Consider the following 22,239-nt stretch of genomic DNA (forward strand, 5'->3'; position numbering starts at 1 on the left):
CCCGAAATAGCCAAAGCGGTCTGGAGGGGACAGAAAGGAGCTGGAGAAATCAGACTCCCTGACTTCAGACTATATCACAAAGCTACAGTAATGAAGACAATATGGTAATGGCACAAAAACAGAAATATAGATCAATGGAACAGGATAGAAAGCCCAGAGATAAACCCACATACATATGGTCAACTAATCTATGACAAAGGAGGCAAGGATATACAGTGCAAAAAGACAGTCTCTTCAATAAGTGGTGCTGGGAAAACTGGACAGCTACATGTAAAAGAATGAAATTAGAACATTCCCTAACACCATACACAAAAATAAACTCATAATGGATTAGAGACCTAAATGTAAGACCGGACACTATAAAACTCTTAGAGGAAAACATAGGAAAACCACTCTTTGACATAAATCACAGCAAGATCTTTTTTGATCCACCTCCTGGAGTAATGGAAAAGTAAATAAATAAACAAATGGGACCTAATGAAACTTAACAGCTTTTGCAAAGCAAAGGAAACTACAAACAAGATGAAAAGGCAACCCTCAGAATGGGAGAAAATATTTGCAAATGAATCAACAGACAAAGGATTAATCTCCAAATTACATAAACAGCTCATGCAGCTTAATATTAAAAAAACAAACAACCAATCCAAAAATGGGCAGAAGATCTAAATAGACATTTCTCCAAAGAAGACATACAGATGGCCAAGAAGCACATGAAAAGCTGCTCAACATCACGAATTATTAGGGAAATGCAAATCAAAACTATAATGAGGTATCACCTCACACCAGTTAGAATGGGCATCATCAGAAAATCTACAAACAACAAATGCTGGAGAGGGTATGGAAAAAAGGGAACCCTCTTGCACTGCTGGTGGGAGTGTAAATGGATACAGCCACTATGGAGAACAGTATGGAGGTTCCTTAAAAAACTAAAAATAGAATTACCATATGACCCAGCATCCCACTACTGGGCATATACCCAGAGAAAACCATAAGCCAAAGAGACACATGCACTCCAGTGTTCATTGCAGCACTATTTACAACAGCCAGGACATGGAAGCTACTTAAATGCCCATCGACAGATGAATGGATAAAGAAGATGTGGTATGTATATACAATGAAATATTACTCAGCCATAAAATGGAACGAAATTGAGTCATTTGTAGAGACTGTCATGCAGAGTGAAGTAAGTCATAAAGAGAAAAACAAATATTATATATTAACGCATATATGAGGAACCTAGAAAAATGGTACAGATGAACCAGTTTTCAGGGAAGAAACTGAGACACAGATGTAGAGAACAAACGTATGGACTCCAAGGGGGGAAGTGGCGGGGGTGTGTGTGATGAATTGGGAGATTAGGATTGACATATATACACTAATACGTATAAAATGGATAACTAAGAGAGAGAACCTGCTGTTTAAAAAAAATAAATTTGGGCTTCCCTGGTGGCGCAGTGGTTGAGAGTCCGTCCGCCTGACGAGGCAGGGGACACGGGTTTGTGCCCTGGTCCGGGAAGACCCCACATGCCGCGGAGTGGCTGGTCCAGTGAGCTGTGGCCACTGACCCTGCGCGTCTGGAGCCTATGCTCCGCAATGGGAGAGGCCACAGCAGTGAGAGGCCCGTGTACCACAAAAATAAATAATAAATTTAAAAAAAAAGAATTTTCCAACAAACCAAAGTCTGAGACCAGATGTCTTCACAGGTGAATTCTATCAAACATTTATATTTTTAAAGATTTATTTATTTATTTATTTTATTTATCTTTGGCTGCATCTGGTCTCAGTTGCAGCACGCAGGATCTTCGTTGAGGCATGCGGGATCTTTCATTGCAGCATGCGGGCTCTTCACTGCAGCACATGGGCTTCTCTCTAGTTGTGGCGTGTGGGTTTTTTTCTCTAGCTGTGGCATGCAGGCTCCAGGGTGTGTGGGCGCGGTAGTTGTGGCACGCAGGTTCCAGAGCGTGCGGGCTCTGTAGTTTGCGGCACGCAGCCACTCTAGTTGAGGCGCACGAGCTCTGTAGTTGTGGTACATGGGCTTAGTCGCCCTGCAGCATGTGGGATCTTAATTCCCTGACCAGGGATCAAACCCGTGTCCCCTGCATTCTAAGGCGGATTCCTTACCACTGGACCACCAGGGAAGTCCCTATTGGACATTTAGAGAAGAGTTAGCAGCTATTCTTCTGAAACTATTCCAAAAAACTGCAGAGGAAGGAACACTTCCAAACTCATTCTATGAGGCCACCATCATGCTGATAGCAAAATCAGACAAAGATACCACAAAGAAAGAAAATTACAGGCCAATATCACTGATGAAGACAGACACAAAAATCCTCCACAAAATACTAGAAAACTGAATCCAACAATATATTAAAAGGCTCATACATGATGATCAAGTGGGATTTGTCCAAGGGAAGCAAGAATTCTTCAATACCTGCAAATTAATCAGTGGGATACACCATATCAACACATTGAAGAATAAAAACCAAATGATCATCTCAGTAGATGCAGAAAAATCTTTTCATAAAATTCAACATCCATTTATGATTAAAAAAAAAACTCTCCAGAAAGTGGGCATAGAGGAAACATACCTCAACATAATAAAGGCCATATATGACAAACCCATAGCTAACATACTCAACAGTGATAAGCTGAAAGCATTTTCTCTAAGATCAACAACAAAAGGATGCCACTCTCACCACTTTTATTCAACACAGTTTTGGAAGTCCTAGCCACAGTCATCAGAGAAGAAAAAGAAATAATAGGAATCCAAACTGGAAAAGAAGAAGTAAAACCATCACTGTTTGCAGATGACATGTTACTATACACAGGAAATCCTAAAGACACTACCGGAAAACTACTAAATCTCACTAAGAATTTGGTAAAGTCGCAGGATACAAAATTAACACACAGAAATCTGTTGCATTTCTATACACTAACAATGAAAGATAAGAAAGAGGAATTAAGGAAACAATCTCATTTACCATCACATCAAAAAGAATAAAATACCTAGGAATAAACTGATCTAAGGAGGCAAAAGACCTGAACTCTGAAACCTATAAGACAGTGATGAAAGAAATAAAAGATGACACAAATAGATGGAAAGATATACCGTGTTCTTGGATTAGAAGGGTCAACATTGTCAAAATGACTATACTAGCCAAGGCAATCTACAGTCAATGCAATCCCTATCAAATTAGCAATGGCAGACTTTCCTGGTGGCACAGTGGTTAAGAATCCATCTGCCAATGCAGGGGTCACAGGTTTGATCCCTGGTCTGGGAAGATCCCACATATCATGGAGCAACTAAGTCCATGTGCCACAACTACTGAGCCTGTGCTCCAGAGCCTGCAAGCCACAACTGCTGAGCCTGCATGCAACAACTACTGAACCTTGCATGCCACAACTACTGAAGCCTGCACGCCTCAGAGCCTGCATGCCACAACAATTGAGCCCACATGCCTAGAGCCTGTGCTCCACAACAAGTGAAACCACCTCAACAAGAAGCCCACACACCACAATAAAGAGTATCCCTCGCTTGCTGCAACTAGTGAAAGACTGTGTGCAACCACGAAGACCCAAGGCAGCCAAAAATAAAAAAATGTTTAATTAAAAAAAAATTAGCAATGCCATTTTTCACAGAACTAGAACACAAAGACCCTACCTAAATAGCTAAAGCAACCTTAAGAAAGAAAAATGGAGCTGGAGGAATAAGGCTCCCTGACATCACACTATATGACAAAGTTACAGTAATCAAAATAGTATGGTACTGGCACAAAAAACAGACATATAGATTAATGGAACGGGATAGAAAGCCCAGAAATAAACCCACTCACCTATGGTCAATTAACCTATGACAAAGGAGGCAAGAATATAAAACAGAGAAAAGACACTCTCTTCAATAGGTGGTACTGGGAAAACTGGACAGCTACATGTAAAAGAATGAAATTGGAACATTCTCTAACACCGTACACAAAAATAAACTCAAAATGGATTAAAGACCAAAATATAAGACCAGATACTATAAAACTTCTAGAGGAAAACATAGGCAGAACACTCTTTGACATAAATCCCAGCAGTATCTTTCTGGATCCATCTCCTAGAGTAATGGAAATAAAAAACAAAAAACAAGTGGGACCTAATTAAATGTAAAAGCTTTTGCAAAGGAAAGGAAATCATAAACAAAACAAAGAGACAACCTACAGAATGGGAGAAAATATTTACAAATGAAGGGACCGACAAAATATACAAACAGCTCATGCAGCTCAATGTCGAAAAAAATAAACAACCCAATCAAAAAATGGGCAGAAGATCTAAATAGACATTTCTACAAAGAAGACATACAGATGGCCAAAGAGCACATGAAAAGATGCTCAACATCACTAATTATTAGAGAAATGCAAATCAAAACTACAGTGAGGTATCATCTCACCTCAGTCAGAATGGCCATCATCAAAAAATCTACAACCAATAAAGGCTGGAGAGGGTGCGGAGAAGAGGGAACCCTCCTACACTGTTGGCAGGAATGTTACTTGGTACAACCATTATGGAGAACAGTAGAGAGGTTCCTTAAAAAACTAAATATAGAACTACCATATCATCCTGCAATCCCATTCCTGGGCATTTCTCCGGAGAAAGCCATAATTCGAAAAGATTCATGGTACTGGAATGCACCACCCATCTCCTTGCATTGCCCTGCAATAAACATTTCTCTGCTCCAAACTCTGACATGACATATTGGAATACCTCTTGAAGCATTCCACACAGATATGCATATGTGTAACATGAGTGTCTGCAACCTGCTCTTTTTACTTATCACAAGCACCTTTCTTGACAATACATATTCTCCTCTATGTCACTGTTTTAATGATCACATGGTATATCTAGCAGCCCTCTACTGTTGACACTTAGGATGTTTCCAGTACTTTGCAACTATGGATAGTCTATGATGAACAACCTTTTGTGTACTCTTAGTACCTTAATTGCCTTCATTTTTTTCTAGATAAGTTCCTAGAAGTGGAATTGCCAGATCAAAGGTTATGCCATATTGAAGACTCTCAACACATCTATATTGGCACACAACTGTTGACAAGACCTGTCAGTTCTTCCTTGGAACTTATCTTCAATTTGTCCTTTCCTTTCTGTCACTAAGAATTCATCATCTTATGCCCCACTCCACCCTCAACTGATACCACTTCCTAAAATCTCTTCTATGATAAAATGCTTCCTACCCACAGAACGACTGTGGATTTAGAGATGGGAGTCCATTGTAGAAGAACCGTCTTAAGTATTTTTCAAAAGTTCCCAAAACTCGGGCTTCCCTGGTGGCGCAGTGGTTGAGAGTCCGCCTGCCGAGGCAGGGGACACGGGTTCGTGCCCCGGTCTGGGAAGATCCCACATGCCGCGGAGCGGCTGGGCCCGTGAGCCATGGCCGCTGAGCCTGCGCGTCCAGAGTCAGTGCTCCACAACGGGAGAGGCCACAACAGTGAGAGGCCCGCGTACCGAAAAAAAAAAGAAAAAAAAAAAAAAAAGTTCCCAAAACTCTAAAGTTAACTTGCAGCATTGGGAGACAAGGAGGGCAGCCATTGTAAAGGGGGATAAACCAGAGCAGCTGGCGTGGATCTAGGGGGCACTTCTACGAAATTACGGGAGAAACAGACCAGATGAGATGGGGAAAGTGGAGGTGCAGGACAAGAGAACCTAGAGTTTCAAGAAGAGCTGCATGAAGAAACAGGACAGAGAGGAAGTTAAACTTTTTAATTCAGGGGGCTTTACAGGGTCAACCAGGAGCAGGGTCAGGCCAGAGAGAGAATAAGAAAAAACAGAGTCCATTTCCAGGACCCTACAAAACACAGCCAATCCACTGTCTCCAGTTAAGGGAAACCTCCCTTGATGCTGCTCCTCCTCCATCTACTGCCTCGTTTCTCTCGTTCCCTTTACAGCAAAGGGCCTCAGTACAGCTGTCTCTACTCGCTGTCTCCAATTCCTCCCCTCTCATTACCCCTTGAGCCTACTCCAATCAGGATTTTGCGCCCACGTCGCAATAAAACTCTCTTGTCAAAACCCTCAATGACCTTAACAGCATTACATCCCGAAACAGCATTACATCCCGCGGTTGATTTTCCCCCTATCAATTTATTTATTTATTTATTTATTTATGGCTGCATTGGGTCTTTGCTGCACACAGGCTTTCTCTAGTTGTGGCCAGCGGGCGCTACTCTTCATTGCGGTGCGCGGACTTCTCACTGCGGTGGCTTCTCTTCTTGCAGAGCACGTGCTCTAGGCACGCGGGCTCAGTAGTTGTGGCTTTCGGGCTCTACAGCGCAGGCTCAGGAGCTGTGGCGCACGGGCTTAGTGGCTGTGCAGCATGTGGGATCTTCCCGGACCAGGGCTCAAACCCGTGTCCCCTGTATTGGCAGACGGAATCTTAACCACTGCACCACCAGGGAAGCCCCCCGCGTTTGATTCTTTTTTTTTAAGTTGTTATTATTAGCTTTATTTAATTATTTTTTAAACATCTTTATTGGAGGATAATTGCCCCACAGTTGCTTCTTAACTCCTGACTCCCTCAACTTGTCAGCAGAATCTGACACACCTGATCACTCCTTCCTCCTCAAAACACTTTCCTCCCTTGGCTTCCAGGACCCCACCCTCTCTTGGTTCTCCTCCTCCCTCTCTGGCTGCCCCCTCTCGGCCTCCTTTGGTAGTTTCTCCTCATTTCCCAGGCCAGCAGCTTGCATTTGGCATTCCCAGGCCCAATCTGTGGCCCTCGCCTCTCTACTTCCCCGGTGTCCTCATCGACTCTCATGTCTTTAAAAATCCTCTATAGGCACATCTCTTGCCTGGGGCTCTCCCATGGCCTGAATCCTACTTACAACTGCCTGCTCCACGCCTCTACTAAAATACTGAATGGGTGTCTGAAACTTAAATAAGTGCAGAACTAAATTCCTCAGTGTATCCCCAAAGCTGCTTCACCCACAGGCTCCCCCATTTCAGTTAATGGAAATTCCATCCTCGTAGCTGCTCTTCAGGCCAAAACACTTGATTCACCTACGACATCCCTCCTGTACGTCACTTCCTATACATCAGCAAATGCTTTAAAATAGAGCCAGAATCCAAGCACTGCTCCCAGACCCTCTGCTCCCACCCTGGGTCCCAGCCAATAATTGTCTCTTGCTTGGACTATTACAACGACCCACTTACTGCTCCCCTGCTTCTGCTCCTGCCTCCTCTTCCATCTGCTTCACACAGCAAGCAGAGCGTTGAAAACAAAAGATCAGTTTAATCCTCTGTGCAAAGCCCTTAGGACCTTCCCTCTTACTTCTAGTGGTCCTCAAACGCCCAGACAGACTCTCTGTTATTTCTCTCACCTCCCCTCCTACTCTTCCCCTCTCTCAGCTACAGCCCCACTGGCCTCACTGCCAATGAAGGTGCCAGGCTTGTTCCCATCTTTGAACTTACTATTTCTTCCACCTGGAATGCTCTTCCCGCCCATAGCCACATGGGCTGCTCACTCACCGGGCTCAGGTTTTGACTCACATCACTTTCCTGAAGTCTTGTTACTGAACGCAAGGTCGTGGAGTTTGGGAGCAGAGAAAGGTTTACTGCAGGGTCAAGCAAGGAGAACGCTAGGGTCTTGCTCAAAAACCCAAACTCCCTGAAGACTTTCAGCAAGGTGAGGGCTGGGCGTCCAAGGGTACTGATCAGCTCGTGCACAATTCTCTGATTGGTTGATGGTGACCAATCCTTAGGCACCAGAACGTCTGTGGCTACATGCTCATGATCATCAAGCAGTTAATTCCTTCCATTTGGTGGTGGTTTTAGCATCTGAAAAACTGAGGAACTGAGTTTTCAGCACCTGAAAATCATCAGATAATATTATCTAGGTGCTTCAGAGAGGAGCTAAAGCAGAGGAGGTGGGGAGAGTTCTGTCCCGGGAAGCCCCATAGGGTCCTGCTCCTTAGTCTTCCCTCATCATTTTATGATTGACATTTGCAACCTTGCTTTATTTTTATCCATAGAACATAATGCTATCTATCATGCTACATATTTTTCTTAAAAAACATTTTATTTGGAAATAACTTCAAAACAACTGAAAAGTACCAAGAGTAAGAACAGCACAGGGCTTCCATGGTTGCGCAGCGGTTGAGAGTCCGCCTGCCGATGCAGGGGACACGGGTTCGTGCCCTGGTCCCGGAAGATCCCACATGCCGGGGATCGGTTAGGCCCGTGAGCCATGGCCGCTGAGTCTGCACGTCGGGAGCCTGTGCCCCGCAACGGGAGAGGCCACAACAGTGAGAGGCCAGCGTACCGCAAAAAAAAAAAAAGGAAGAGAACAGCACAAAGAACACCCATATGTCCTTTACCCAAATTCATTTATTAACATTTTTCCCGTTTGCTTCATTTGCGTTCTCTTTGCCTCTCTCTCTCACACAAACAGTCACAAATACACAACTTTTTTCTGAACCATTTGAGAATAAGTTATATACATGTGGTCCTTTGTCCCTAAATACTTCAGTATATGTTTCCTAAAGATACGGATATTCTCTTACACAACCATAGTTATCAACCAGTAAGTTTAACATTGATACAATGCTTTTCTACCATCTGTATCCATTCTTCTCTCCAGTACAAGGGCAAGTCTACTATCAGATGTATTGTGTTTGGATTGTCTGACTCTTTACTCTCCTTTAATCTGAAGCATGTCCACATCCTTCCTTTGTCTTTTATGACATTGCCATTTTTGAACAATATAGTCCCTCTGTAACTGAGCAGGACCCTATGGGTCCTTCCTGGGACAGACCCTTCCCCCATATCCTCTACTGTAGATCCTCTCTGAAGTACACAGATAATAGTATCTCAAGACTATTTCCTGAGTTTTTCAGGGACCAAAACCACCACCAAATGGAAAAAATTAACTGCTTGATGATCATGAGCATGTAGCCTCCCTCTGCCCTCCCACGCACCTACTAGCACCTAAGAATTGATTAACGGCTAACCACCTCAACACCAACCAATCAGAGAATTATGCACGAGCTGATCATGTACCCTGCAACCCTGCTCCCCACTTGGCCTTTAAAACTGTTTTTCTGAAACCTTTCAGGGAATCGAGGCTTTGGAGGGCATGCACCACCTGTCTCCTTGCATTGCCCTGCAATAAACATTTCTCTGCTCCAAACTCTGACATGACATATTGGGATCGTTTGGCCTCACTGTGCATCGGGCACATGAACTTGCATTTGGTAACAACATGGCAAAGTCAACACCATCTTGCCAGGAGATCAAAATTAACATCACCACTGAAGGGTCAAACAACACTGTGTGGGACTTCCTTGGTGGTGCAGTGGTTAAGAATCCGCCTGCCAATGCAGGGGTCACGGGTTCGAGCCCTGGTCTGGGAAGATCCCACATGCCATGGAGCAACTAAGCCTGTGTGCCACAACTACTGAACCTGTGCTCTAGAGCTCACGAACCACAACTTCTGAAGCCCCCACGCCTAGAGCCCGTGCTCTGCAATAAGAGAAGCCACTACAATGAGAAGCCTGTGCACCACAATGAAGAATAGCCCCCGCTCAACGCAACTAGAGAAAGCCCACGTGCAGCAACGAAGACCCAATGCAGCCAAAAAAAAATTAAAGAAGAACACTGTGTGACTCAAACATGACATCCTGAGGATGCTGCATTGCTATGTAACATTCCAGCCAGGAAAGCATAACCTGAACCTAATCACAAGGAAACATCAGACAACCCTCTATTAAATAAAAGGGGTTGAGGGAGGTGTCACCAAAAGTGAGTCCTGCTTGGTTATAATGTATTGTTGTTGTTTTTTTTCCTTTGCATCTAATAAGCAATCTGTGGGGAGATACTTGAAGCCACCATCACCCTGATACCAAAATCAAACAAAGATACCACAAAGAAAGAAAATTACAGGCCAATATCACTGATGAAGAGAGACACAAAAATCCTCAACAAAATACTCGCAAACTGAATCCAACAATATATTAAAAGGCTCATACACGATGATCAAGTGGGATTTATCCCAGGGATGCAAGGCTTCTTCAATATACACAAATCAATCCATGTGATATACCACATTAACAAATTAAGGAATAAAAACCATATGATCATCTGAATAGATGCAGAAAAAGCTTTTGACAAACTTCAACACCAATTTATGATAAAAACTCTCCAGAATATGGGCATAGAGGGAACCTACCTCAACATAATAAAGGCCATATATGACAAACCCACAGCAAGCATCATACTCAATGGTGAAAAACTGAAAGCATTTCCACTAAGATCAGGAATAAGTCAAGGATGTCCACTCTCACCACTCTTATTCAACATAGTTTTGGAAGTCCTAGCCATGGCAATCAGAGAAGAAAAAAAATAAAAGGAATCCAAACTGGAAAAGAAGTAGAACTGTCACTGCTTGCAGATGACATGATGCTATACATAGAAAATCCTAAAGATGCCACCAGGAAACTACTAGAACTAATCAATGAATTTGGTAAGGTTGCAGGATACAAAATTAATGCACAGAAATCTCTGGCATTCCTATACAACAACAATGAAAAATCAGAAAGAGAAATTAAGGAAACACTCCCATTTACCATTGCAACAAAAATAATAAAATACCTACGAATAAACCTGCCTGAGGAGGCGAAAGCCTTGTACTCAGAAAACTATAAAACACTGATGAAAGAAATCAAAGATGACATAAACAGATGGAGAAATATACCATATTCTTGGTTGGAAGAATCAATACTGTGAAAATGACTATACTACCCAAAGCAATCTACAGATTTAGTGCAATCCCTATCAAACTACCAATGGCATTCTTCACAGAATTAGAACAAAAAATTTTATAATTCATATGGAAACACAAAAGACCCTGAATAGCCACAGCAATCGTGAGAAAGAAAAATGGAGTTGGAGGAACCAGGCTCCCTGACTTCAAACTATACCACAAAAGCTACAGTAATCAAAACAGTATGGTACTGGCACAAGAACAGAAACAGAACTCAATGGTACAGGATAGAATGCCCAGAGATAAACCCACACACATATGGGCACCTAATTTACGACAAAGGAGGCAAGAACACAAAATGGAGAAAAGACAGCCTCTTCAATAAGTGGTGCTGGGAAAACTGGACAGCTACATGTAAAAGAATGAAATTAGAAACTACCTAACACCATAAACAAAAATAAACTCCAAATGGATTAAAGACTTAAATGTAAGACCAGACACTATATAACTCTTAGAGGAAAACATAGGAAAAACACTCTTTGACATAAATCACAGCAAGATCTTTTTTGACCCACCTCCTAGAGTAATGCAAATAGAAACAAAAATAAACAAATGGGACCTAATGAAACTTAAAAGCTTTTGCACAGCAAAGGAAACTACAAACAAGACGAAAAGACAGCCCTCAGAATGGGAGAAATTATTTGCACATGAATCAATGGACAAAGGATTAATCTCCAAAATATATAAACAGCTCATGCAGCTCAATATTAAAAAAACAAACAACCCAATCAAAAAAGGGCAGAAGACCTAAATAGACACTTCTCCAAAGAAGACATACAGATGGCCAAGAAGCACATGAAAAGCTGCTCAACATCACTAATTATTAGAGAAATGCAAATCAAAGCTACTATGAGGTATCACCTCACACCAGTTAGAATGGGCATCATCAGAAAATTTACAAACAACAAATGCTGGAGAGGGTGTGGAGAAAAGGGAACCCCCTTGCACTATTGGTGGGAATGTAAATGGATACAGCCACTATGGAGAACAGTATGGAGGTTCCTTAAAAAACTAAAAATAGAATTACCATATGACCCAGCATCCCACTACTGGGCATATACCCAGAGAAAACCATAATCCAAAGAGACACATGCACCCCAGTGTTCATTGCAGCACTATTTACAATAGCCAGGACATGGAAGCTACCTAAATGTCCATTGACAGACGAATGAATAAAGAAGATGTGGTACGTATATACAATGGAATATTCCTCAGCCATAAAACAGAACGAAATTGGGTCATTTGTAGAGATGTGGATGGATCTAGAGACTGTCATACAGAGTGAAGTAAGTCAGAAAGAGAAAAACAAATATCATTTATTAACGCATATATGTGGAACCTAGAAAAATGGTACAGATGAACCAGTTTGCAGGGCAGAAATTAAGACACAGATGTAGAGAACAAACGTATGGACACCAAGGGGGGAAAGTGCCGGGGGTGGGGTGGTGTGATGAATTGGGAGATTGGGATTGACATATATACGCTAATATGTATAAAATGGATAACTAATAAGAACCTTCTGTATAAAAAAATAAATAAAATAAAATACAAAAAAAAAAAACCAAAATAAATAAATAAATAAATTTATTTTTTTTAAAAAAAGGGCAAAAGACCTAAATAGACATTTCACTAAGGAAGGTATACAGATGGCCAAGAGGCACATGAAAAGATGCTCAACATCACTAATTATTAGAGAAATGCAAATCAAAACTACAATGAGGTATCACCTCACACCAGTCAGAATGGTCATTATCAAAAAATCTAGAAACAATAAATGCTGGAAAGGGTGTGGTGAAAAGGGAACCCTCCTGCACTGTTGGTGGGAATGTAAATTGATACAACCGCTATGGAAAACAGTATGGAGGTCCCTTAAAAAACTAAAAATAGAACTACCATATGACCCAGCAATCCCACTCCTGGGCATATGCCCTGAGAAAACCATAATTCAAAAAGAGTCATGTACCACAACGTTCATTGCATCTCTATTTACAATAACCAGGACATGGAAGCAACCTAAGTGTCCATCGACAGATGAATGGATAAAGAAGATGTGGCACATATATACAATGGAATATTACTCAGCCATAAAAAGAAACGAAATTGAGTTATTTGTAGTGAGGTGGATGGACCTAGAGTCTGTCACACAGAGTGAAGTAAGTCAGAAACAGAAAAGCAAATACCGTATGCTAACGCATATATATAGAATCTAAAATAAAAAATGGTAGTGATGAACCTAGTTGCAGGGCAGGAATAAAAATGTAGACATAGGAATGGGCTTGAGGACACGGGGTGGGAGGGGAGAGCTGGGGAGAAGTGAGAGTGGCATGGACATATGTACACGACCAAATGTAAAACAGTTAGCTAGTGGGAAGCAGCAGCATAGCACAGGGAGATCAGCTCGGTGCTTTGCAATGACCTAGAGGGGTGGGATAGGGAGGGTGGGAGGGAGGCTCAAGATGGAGGGGATATGGGGACATGTGTATGCATATGGCTGATTCACTTTGTAGTACAACAGAAACTAACACAGTATTGTGAAGCAATTATACTCCGATGAAGATCTATTTTTTAAAAAAAGCATAAAAGCATCCTGTTCCTCATAAGACTCTCACCCTAGATTTTGCACCCAGTGATGATTCTTGCCTGAATTAATTTTGACTATGATATTGCAAAAAGATGGTTTTTATACTCCTGTACTCCCTCTACATTTCTTAGCTGGCATTCGTGTTTTAGGTGACCCCCTTATGAGTCCACCTCCTCGAGGTCCACACCGGGAACTCCTACCCCTTCTCCCAATTCTGAGGGGGTAGAGTTTTTCAGACCATCTACCCCTAGCGCCCCACCTGGACAGCTGGAAATCCCACCACCTTATCCCTCCAGCCCTGTCCTATATCCTCCATTACCAGAGGTGAGTCCTGTCAGTGCTACACAAAGCAGAGTTGTTAGGGAACCATTGACCGAAACTGCCCACCTTGGCCAGGCACATTGATAATCGCTTGCCTGAGTTGTCTCACAACAGGAGGTCTCTGTTGCTGCCGCAGAAAAATAATCAGGAAAATTCAAGAGGGGCCAAAAGGAGGGGGGAGGAGACGATATGTCCTGCCAAACTCCCAGAAGCCCTCACGCTGGAATCCATCTTGGCTGATAGATGTGTGCGTCACCAGGAAGGACCCTTAGTCACCAAATATGGGCCAGAGGTGATTGGCCAGAGACAACCTGGAAACTAACCCCATTACCATAAAATCTGAGACTTCAAGCCACGTGGCTGAGCAGTCCTCCTGGGTTCCCTTCCACTACTGCTCTCCGGGGGCCCCGCAGAAGCCCTTCCCAATAAAGTCTTTTGATTTGTCAGCATGAGTGTCTCCTCAGACAACTCATTTCCAAGTGTTAGATAAGAGCCCACTCTCAGGCCCTGGAAGGGATCCCCCTTCCTGCAACAGGGCTACCCACCAGCCTCCCAATACCAAACTCTGTCCTTCAAGCGAAGTGCTGGCTGGTGACAGGGAACAATCAGGGTCCATGTCCCTTTTCCTATGGCTGACCTAGCTACTTGCAAAGAGAAATTTGGTCGTTTTATTTTCTGAGGACCCCAGTCGGTCCTTGGAGGAATTCACCAAGCTGACAAAGTTCTATGAGCTTACTTGAGGGGATCCCCCCTTTCTACCTGCTGCACCTTTGAAGAGAAAAGCTAGATCTTTGGTGCAGCCCTGGCATCTGCTGATGAAATGGCAGTCCGAAATCAGGAACACGTAATCTACCTCTCCCTTCTCTGATTAGCAACTGCTCGAATCTGCACTTTGGAACTCAGGGTAGGTCATGGAAGCTGGAGTCTGTTCCCTACAAACAGGGAATGTGGGACACGGAAAGGCTTCTGTGCCCAGGAGCCCCACAGGGTCCTGCTTGGTTTCAGTAACACAGGGAAAAGACGAGAATCCAGCCCCCTTCCAGGACTGCCTGGTAGAAGCTTTTAGAAAGAATACCAATATTGTGACTTACCTCGTGGTCCAGTGGTTAAGACTCTGAGCTTCCACTGCAGGGGGCATGGGTTCAAGCCCGGATGGGGGAAGTAAGATCCTGCATGCCTGCCAGAAAAAAAAATTAATTAATCAATTAAAAAAAGAAAGTATACCAGTATTAATCCCACACCTCCAAAGGGCAAGTCCTAGTAAATACCCATTTTATCACTCAATCTACCCCAGACATGAGGAGAAAATTACAGAAGGCAGCTATGGGACCCCAACCCCCCAAGCATCAGCTCATGGACTTGGCCTTTGGAGTATTTAACAGTAGAGATAGGGTTGAGGAAGTGAAAAGGATTCAGGGACAACAACGAAAGGCACCATTATTGGCAGCAGCCCGATAGCCTCTGCACAACCTCAGAGTTCCTGCCCCGGCTTATGAAAGCTCACCGGGGGGCGGGCAGGATCTAGAAGATCTGGATCAGAGCCACTGACCCAAGTTCCAGTAAATGCTAACTGGTTTACAGGGCTGGACCTAAAGGACACCTTCCTTTGCATTCCCCTGCACCCAGACTCCCAATATCTCTTTGCCTTTGAGTGGACAGATCCAGATACTCATAACACTTCCCAGCTAACCTGGACCACGCTGCCCCAAGGCTCCAGGGATAGCCCCCACCTATTTGGGAACACATTAGCAAAGGAATTAATAGAATTACAGTTGGTCAACGGGTCTCTCCTACAGTATGGAGATGACCTCCTAATTTCCGGTCCCACTAGGGAAGACTCAGATAAAAACACCATTCACATCCTCAACTTCCTAGGGGTATGAGGATATCGAGTCTCCTCACAAGGCCCAGATTTCCACCCAACAGGTTAAGTACCTGGGATATGTGCTCACCTCTGGGATGAGGACTCTAGCCCAGGACTGAAAGGAAGCCATTGTAACCCTCCAGACTAAGAGGTAACTGAGGGCCTTTCTGGGGATGGCAGGATTTTGCAGGATCTGGATACCTGGATTCAGGTTCAGAGTAAAGCCTCTCTATGAGGCCCTGAAAGGAGGTGACCACAAACCCCTCAACTGGGGTAAAGATTGCCAACAGATGTTCCTAGCTCTAAAACTAAAATTAGGGACTGCCCCTGTATTAGGTCTCCTGAACTTAGAAAAACCCTTTACCCTCTATATAGCTGAGAGACAACGGGTAGCCCTGGGTGTCCTCACCCAAAAACCTGGGGACCTCCCAAAACCAATAGCTCATTTCTCAAAACAACTTGATCAGGTGGCCACTGGATGGCCACGATGTCTTAGGGCAGTGGCTGCCCCTCTCTGCTAGTAGAAGAGGTCAATAAGTTCACTCTGGGACAACCCGTGGAAGCCCTAACTCCTCACCAAGTACAAGGAGTCCTAGAAGCAAAGGGACACCAATGTCCGATGGGTGGATGATGACTTAAACACCAAGCCCTCCTACTGGATACCCCAGGCATAACTCTTAAGGTCTGCCAAGCCCTGAACCCAGCTACTCTAAGGCCAGACCCCCCCACCCCAAGGGTCCCTTGTTCATTCCTGTGTGGAGGCTATTGAACAAGTTTACTCCAGTAGACCTGACCTCGAGCCCCTAACCAATCCTGATGCAGAATGATTTACCTATGGAAGCAGCTGTATACATGAAGGGGTTAGAAAGGCCGGCTATGTCATAGTCAGTTGAGTCAATTGTTGAGTCTGGAGCTCTACCCTCTCACACTTCCGCCCAAGAGGCCAAACTGATTGGCTTGACCAGAGCACTCTAGCTAGGAAAGGGATTAAGAATCAATATAGGGCTTCCCTGGTGGCGCAGTGGTTGAGAGTCCGCCTGCCGATGCAGGGGACACGGGTTCGTGCCCCGGTCTGGGAAGATCCCACATGCCGCAGAGCGGCTAGGCCCGTGAGCCATGGCTGCTGAGCCTGCGCATCCGGAGCCTGTGCTCTGCAAGGGGAGAGGCCACAACAGTGAGAGGCCCGCCTACCGCAAAAAAAAAAAAAAAAAAAAAAAAAAAAAAAAAAAAAAGAATCAATATATATCCTGATTCCAAGTACGGATTCCTAGTACTATATGCCCATGCTGCCATATGGAAAGAAAGGGGATTACTAAGAGCCAACGGGTCCCCTATAAAACACCAGGCAGAAATTCTAGAACTGCTAGAAGCCGTCCAGCTTCCAAAGGAGGTTGCAGTCATTCACTGCAGAGGCCACCAAAGGGACAACACCTCCCTTACAAAGGGAAATGCCCTGGCCGACAAGGTCACTAAGACAGTAGCCAAAGAACAGCTGGCCCTACAAGCTGCAGCTCTCGGACCCAACAAGCTCCCCCCTTCTCAATGCTGCCACCTTATACACCAGAAGAACAGGTAGGCAACTGGAAAGAGACCTCTCAGGGTGGCTGACAAAAGATAACAAGCTTCTCACTCCTGGGGCCAAGCAATGGAAAATACTTAAGTACTTCCATGAATCCTCCCACTTAGGGCAAGACTACCTATTCAAACTGGTTACGCAGGTGTTGCTGGGTAAAGGACTGTCCCAAATTGTTAAAAATGTCATCAAGGCTTGTGAGCTTTGCGCCCCCAGTGGCCCAGGAAGACGCCCCATACTTCCCGCCCTAACTTGGCCCATACAACATTGGGGAACCTATCCAGGGGAGGATTGGCAAGTGGTCTTGACCCAAATGCCCCCATGTAGGGGATGGAAACACCTATTGTTATTCATAGACACCTTTAGAGGGTGGATAGAAGCTTTCCCTACTAAAACTGAAAAAGCAATAGGAGTATCCACGTTTCTGCTTAAAGAGATAGTTCCGAGATCGGGTTACCCAAAAGCTTACAGAGTGATAACGGACCTTCCTTCACTGCCAAACTGACCCAACAGGTTTCCTCAGCTCTGAGTATTAACTACAGCTGCCACCCTTCCTAGAGGCCCCAATCCTCAGGCAAGGTAGAAAAGGCAAATCATGTTCTACAAAGAACGCTTGCTAATTTATGCCAAGACTTCAGAAACCTGGGTCTCCCTCCTGCCTCAGCCCTTCTACGGACCAGGATGGCCCCGAAGGGAATTTTAAAACTTAGCCCCATTGAAATGACTTATGCAAGGCCCTTTTTTGACTTCAGATCTTTTGTTTGATGAGGAAACCCACAAACTGGTCTCCCACATTGTTAGCTTGAGCCAAGTTCAAAGTGCCCTCCAAGGGAACGAAGCGCCACCCACCCCCACAAAAGCAAAGGTCGAGGTCTCTGCCCACTCAGGGGACTCTGTCCTACTAAAAACTTGGAAGGAAGGGTCCCTTGATGACCAGCTACAACTAAAATGGAAGGGATCATATCAAGTGTTACTAAGTACTCCAACTGCTGTCAAGCTAAGAGGAGTTACTAGCTGGGTACATCTGTCTAGAATAAAACCTGTACCTTATGAGACTCAATAGGAACCAGAGGGGACCTACTCCTGCGAGGCGGTGGGAGACCTCAGATACTTGTTCCAGAGAACAGGTATGGGTTGACCTAGTCATGCTTGTGTTTCTGACTATCATGCTCTTATTCTGCCACTTTTCAGAACACCCTCCCCCAGGTAAACATCTTCTTTGCCTCTGCTGGGTCTGAACAAATATATAGTAATATGATGTCAAAAGCCACGATACTCCTAGTAGGACTTCTGACGATGGTCATGGCTCAGGGGGAATGGGAAAGTAATGTTTTAGTAAACACATCTAAAACAGCCACTCGGGGAGAAAAACTAGTTAATTGTTGGGTCTGCCATAAAAACCCTGGCTTACAACAACAATTACAGGTACATATAGGTACATACAACAAGAGTATTATCAATTCGAACACATGGAAAAACCTCCCTCTACCGATTTGAGCACGATGGGTAATACCCCCACCCCCGTCAGGCCCAATATCTTGCCTATGTTTGACTCCTTTTAAAAGGGTGCATATGGGCTTCCCTGGTGGCACAGTGGTTGAGAGTCCGCCTGCTGATGCAGGGGACATGGGTTCGTGCCCCGGTCCGGGAAGATCCCACATGCCGCGGAGCGGCTGGGCCCGTGAGCCATGGCCGCTGAGCCTGCGCGTCCAGAGCCTGTGCTCCACAACAGGAGAGGCCACAACAGTGAGAGGCCCGCGTACTGCAAAAAAAAAAAAAAAAAAAGGGGTGCTTATAACTTTTCCATTAATCATGGCTACTTTTGTTATTCAGAAAACCAGTCATGCTTCTGATGCCACTACACCTCTAATGGTTCTCCTGGGTATGGTGACAGCCTCTTTAGAGCAATCCCTGGCCACCAGATGGTAATATCACAACAGTGTCTTGGAACCCAGACCCAAACTGCATTCCTACGGATGCCTTCATTCTGTGTGCTTATAATGAGCCCAAGTGCCTATGGGATAGGGATGGAATGGACTAAAAATTGGGCTAGAAATTGTCAGGCTCTATGGAAGCAGTGGCTTAAAACCTTCTTACTCTACCATCTCATCTAAGCCAAGGGCATGGAATACTCCTGACTTAACTATTTTGAATATACTAATGGGCCCTTGTCCCTGCATTGTGTTCATAACTTGTCCCTTCCATGGATCCCTACGGCTGCTTCCTTCCTAAATTCTTCTGTTCCCAGATCTCTTACTTCACCTTCAGGATATGTCTGGATATGTAGCAATTCCCAGAATGAGAGCCCAAAGACAAGCGCACCCCAGGGAAAATTTGATCCCTTTGTAAATGCTTATCCTTATATCCATAATGTGTGGCATGAGAGAGAGGGTACATTAGGACACTTGGTCCCATTCACAGTCACAATTCATAATAATACTCAATACAGTCCCAAGAGGGCCATCGGATTAATATTAGCAGGAATAGGGCCGGCAGGGGGATTGGCAGCTCCATGGGAAAGCTTTGCCTTCCATGAGAAAACCCTAGAAAATCTAATTAACACTTTAGAGAGCCTAGCCCTGACCACTGGCAATGCCCTAAATAGACTTGCAACTTCTTTAAACTCACTGGGCAATGTGGTCATGGACAATAGATTGGCGTTGGATTACTTCCTGGATGAGCAGGGTGGTATTTGTGTGGTTATAAACAAAACCTGCTGTACCTACGTTAATAACTCGGGCCAGATCAAGATGAACATCAAAAAGATTTATTACCAGGCATCATGGTTATACCACTACAACCAGGGACAGACCCCAATGCCATCTGGTCTACTATTAAGAGCACCCGTCCTAGCCTTACTTGGTTCCTGCCCCTCCTGGGTCCAGTCATGGTCATACTCCTCTTCCTCTTCTTTGGACCATGCCTCTTTAAACTCTTGGTAAAGTTCGTGTCTTCTGGGTTACAACAGTTCCACATCAAAATGATGGCTATGCAAGGATTTCAACCCATACCTCCCTCTGACTTAAAACAAGAAGCTGTCCTGCCCCTGGGGACAGGGGACAGTAAAAATCCAGAGATTTTTACTCCCTGACAGGCAGGGTCGATGCTCCTGCTCAGCTCTGAAGCAGCTACAGAAGACGGACCATTGCCCTTCTGCTTCCTATAAGAATATGGGAGTAAAATCTCTGAGCAGGGAATGAGACAGGAGGGAAAGGGGCAGGACACAAACGCTAGATAATGAAGAAGGGGTGCAGCTGTCGGAATGTGACAAAGACCAGCTGGAATAAAAGTTGAAACCAAGGTGGCTTTGAGAATAGTCCAGTCATTGACCTTTAGCTCATTATACCTTCACTGTAATACTAAAATCACTCCTCCTTACACCATGACAGTTCCGAGGAGGACCAAAAAAGGCCAAAAAGTGGGCAGTGGCCCAATTCCTGGGAAATCCCTACCATGCCCTGACATAGCAAGAATATTCCTCCCACTCGGCCTATGAAATTACTTAACCTATAAAAACCTACGAACCCATGCCTCAGGGCCGCTCTCACTTTTTGAGACAGTCCACATTCTGCCTATGAAATGTGTATCTCTCTAAATCAATTTGCTTTCCCTTTACTCTGGCTGCTTTTGAATTCTTTCCTGCTTACGAGACCAAGAACCCTCACTTGGTGGTCCACCCTAAGGACTCCTGCAGGTCCCAGGATGTGACATTTCCCTCTCCTGCAATACGCCCACCACTTATTCAAGTACTTTCATACTCTCTGCATAAAAAGCTAATCCGGGCTCCTCTTGTACTTATCCTGCTGCAGCCCTAGAATTTCCTTGAGAAGCCCTGGTTCTTTTAATGGCATTTAGAAACCAAGTTCAGGAAAGCAAGTGTACTCATTGCTCTGGAGGATCTTTGCTTCTAGGCCCTTTTGGCAGGAAAACATGCATGCAAATACACATAGATATACATAGTTATTTAAATACACACACACCTACATAAACGTATATCCATAGTTTACTTACTTATTTTATTGTTTGTCCCTTACACTAAAATGTAAGCTCCACGAGGGAGAAAATTTTCGTGTTTTGTTTGCTGTTTATTTTTTACTTTTTTTTTTTTTTTTGTGGTACACAGGCCTCTTACTGTCGTGGCCTCTTCCGTTGTGGAGCACAGGCTCCGGATGCGCAGGCTCAGTGGCCATGGCTCACGGGCCCAGTCGCTCTGTGGCATGTGGGATCTTCCCGGACCGGGGCACAAACCCGTGTACCCTGCATTGGCAGGCGGACTCTTAACCACTGCGCCACCAGGGAAGCCCTGCTGTTGATTTTTTAGTGCACAGAACAGCGCATAGTAAATGGGGAGTATTCAGTAGATAGTTGTTGACTAAAACAGAAGAAACAGCCCCAATAGGCTAAGTAGTTTGTCAAATCCTCACAACTGACCAATGACAGAACTCTCTTTGTAGCATGCTTCCAAGACCCAAAATAGGAGCTAATATCTGGCTGGATAGCACATGTCTTCATGGTCATTTTTCCACCTTAATTTTTTTCTGGCTTCTTTCACCTTTAGACTTTTGTAATTTGTATCCTCCCTTCCTACCCTCTGGGATTCATAACCTCAGGTGGTCAGTGGGTAGGAGCTCAAGGCAGAGGTTAGGTGGCTAGTCCTGGAAGTAGAAGACCCCAGGCTCATCACGCAGTGGTGATGGCTGAGACATCTCCTCAGCCTGGAATGTGGTCTAATACAAGGAGTGGGGTGTCCAGGTGTGGTATCTGAAGTCAGTTATCATTGCTAGCGTACCCAGCAGCAGCCCTGATGCTACCCAAGAAATGACCACACGGAAGTAGAGCATCAGAGATAATAGAAGACAGACCCAGAGCGGGCGGGTGGAGACCCAACAGAGAGGAAGCCAACCTCCGGGAGCCCTGGCGTCATGGAAACTGGCCCTGCTGCTCTATCTGTCCTCAAATGCTATAAATAGTCAGTTTCAGTATCAGCCATGGCCAGACCAGGCCAGCACCACGATCAAACCCTGAGAAGAAATGGATTTGGGGGAGGATGTCACAGAGAGAGAGAGAGAATGGTTGGAATGGGAGGAATGAGA

At 44.5% G+C, this 22,239-nt stretch overlaps 1 long non-coding RNA gene across 4 annotated transcripts in view; it reads right to left on the minus strand.

Moving 5' to 3' along the window:
• LOC308627277 overlaps positions 1–22,239 on the minus strand; it is a 53,609-nt gene that overhangs the window by 22,277 nt on the left and 9,093 nt on the right. For all 4 annotated transcript variants that reach the window (XR_014017382.1, XR_014017383.1, XR_014017384.1 and 1 more), the window contains exon 2: positions 14,801–14,886. This is a non-coding gene — a long non-coding RNA (uncharacterized lncRNA). The remainder of the gene's footprint in view (positions 1–14,800; positions 14,887–22,239) is intronic.

This window comes from Mesoplodon bidens, assembly GCF_964165515.1.
Source record: "Mesoplodon bidens genome assembly, chromosome: 1".
NCBI classification, from domain to species: Eukaryota; Metazoa; Chordata; class Mammalia; order Artiodactyla; family Ziphiidae; genus Mesoplodon; species Mesoplodon bidens.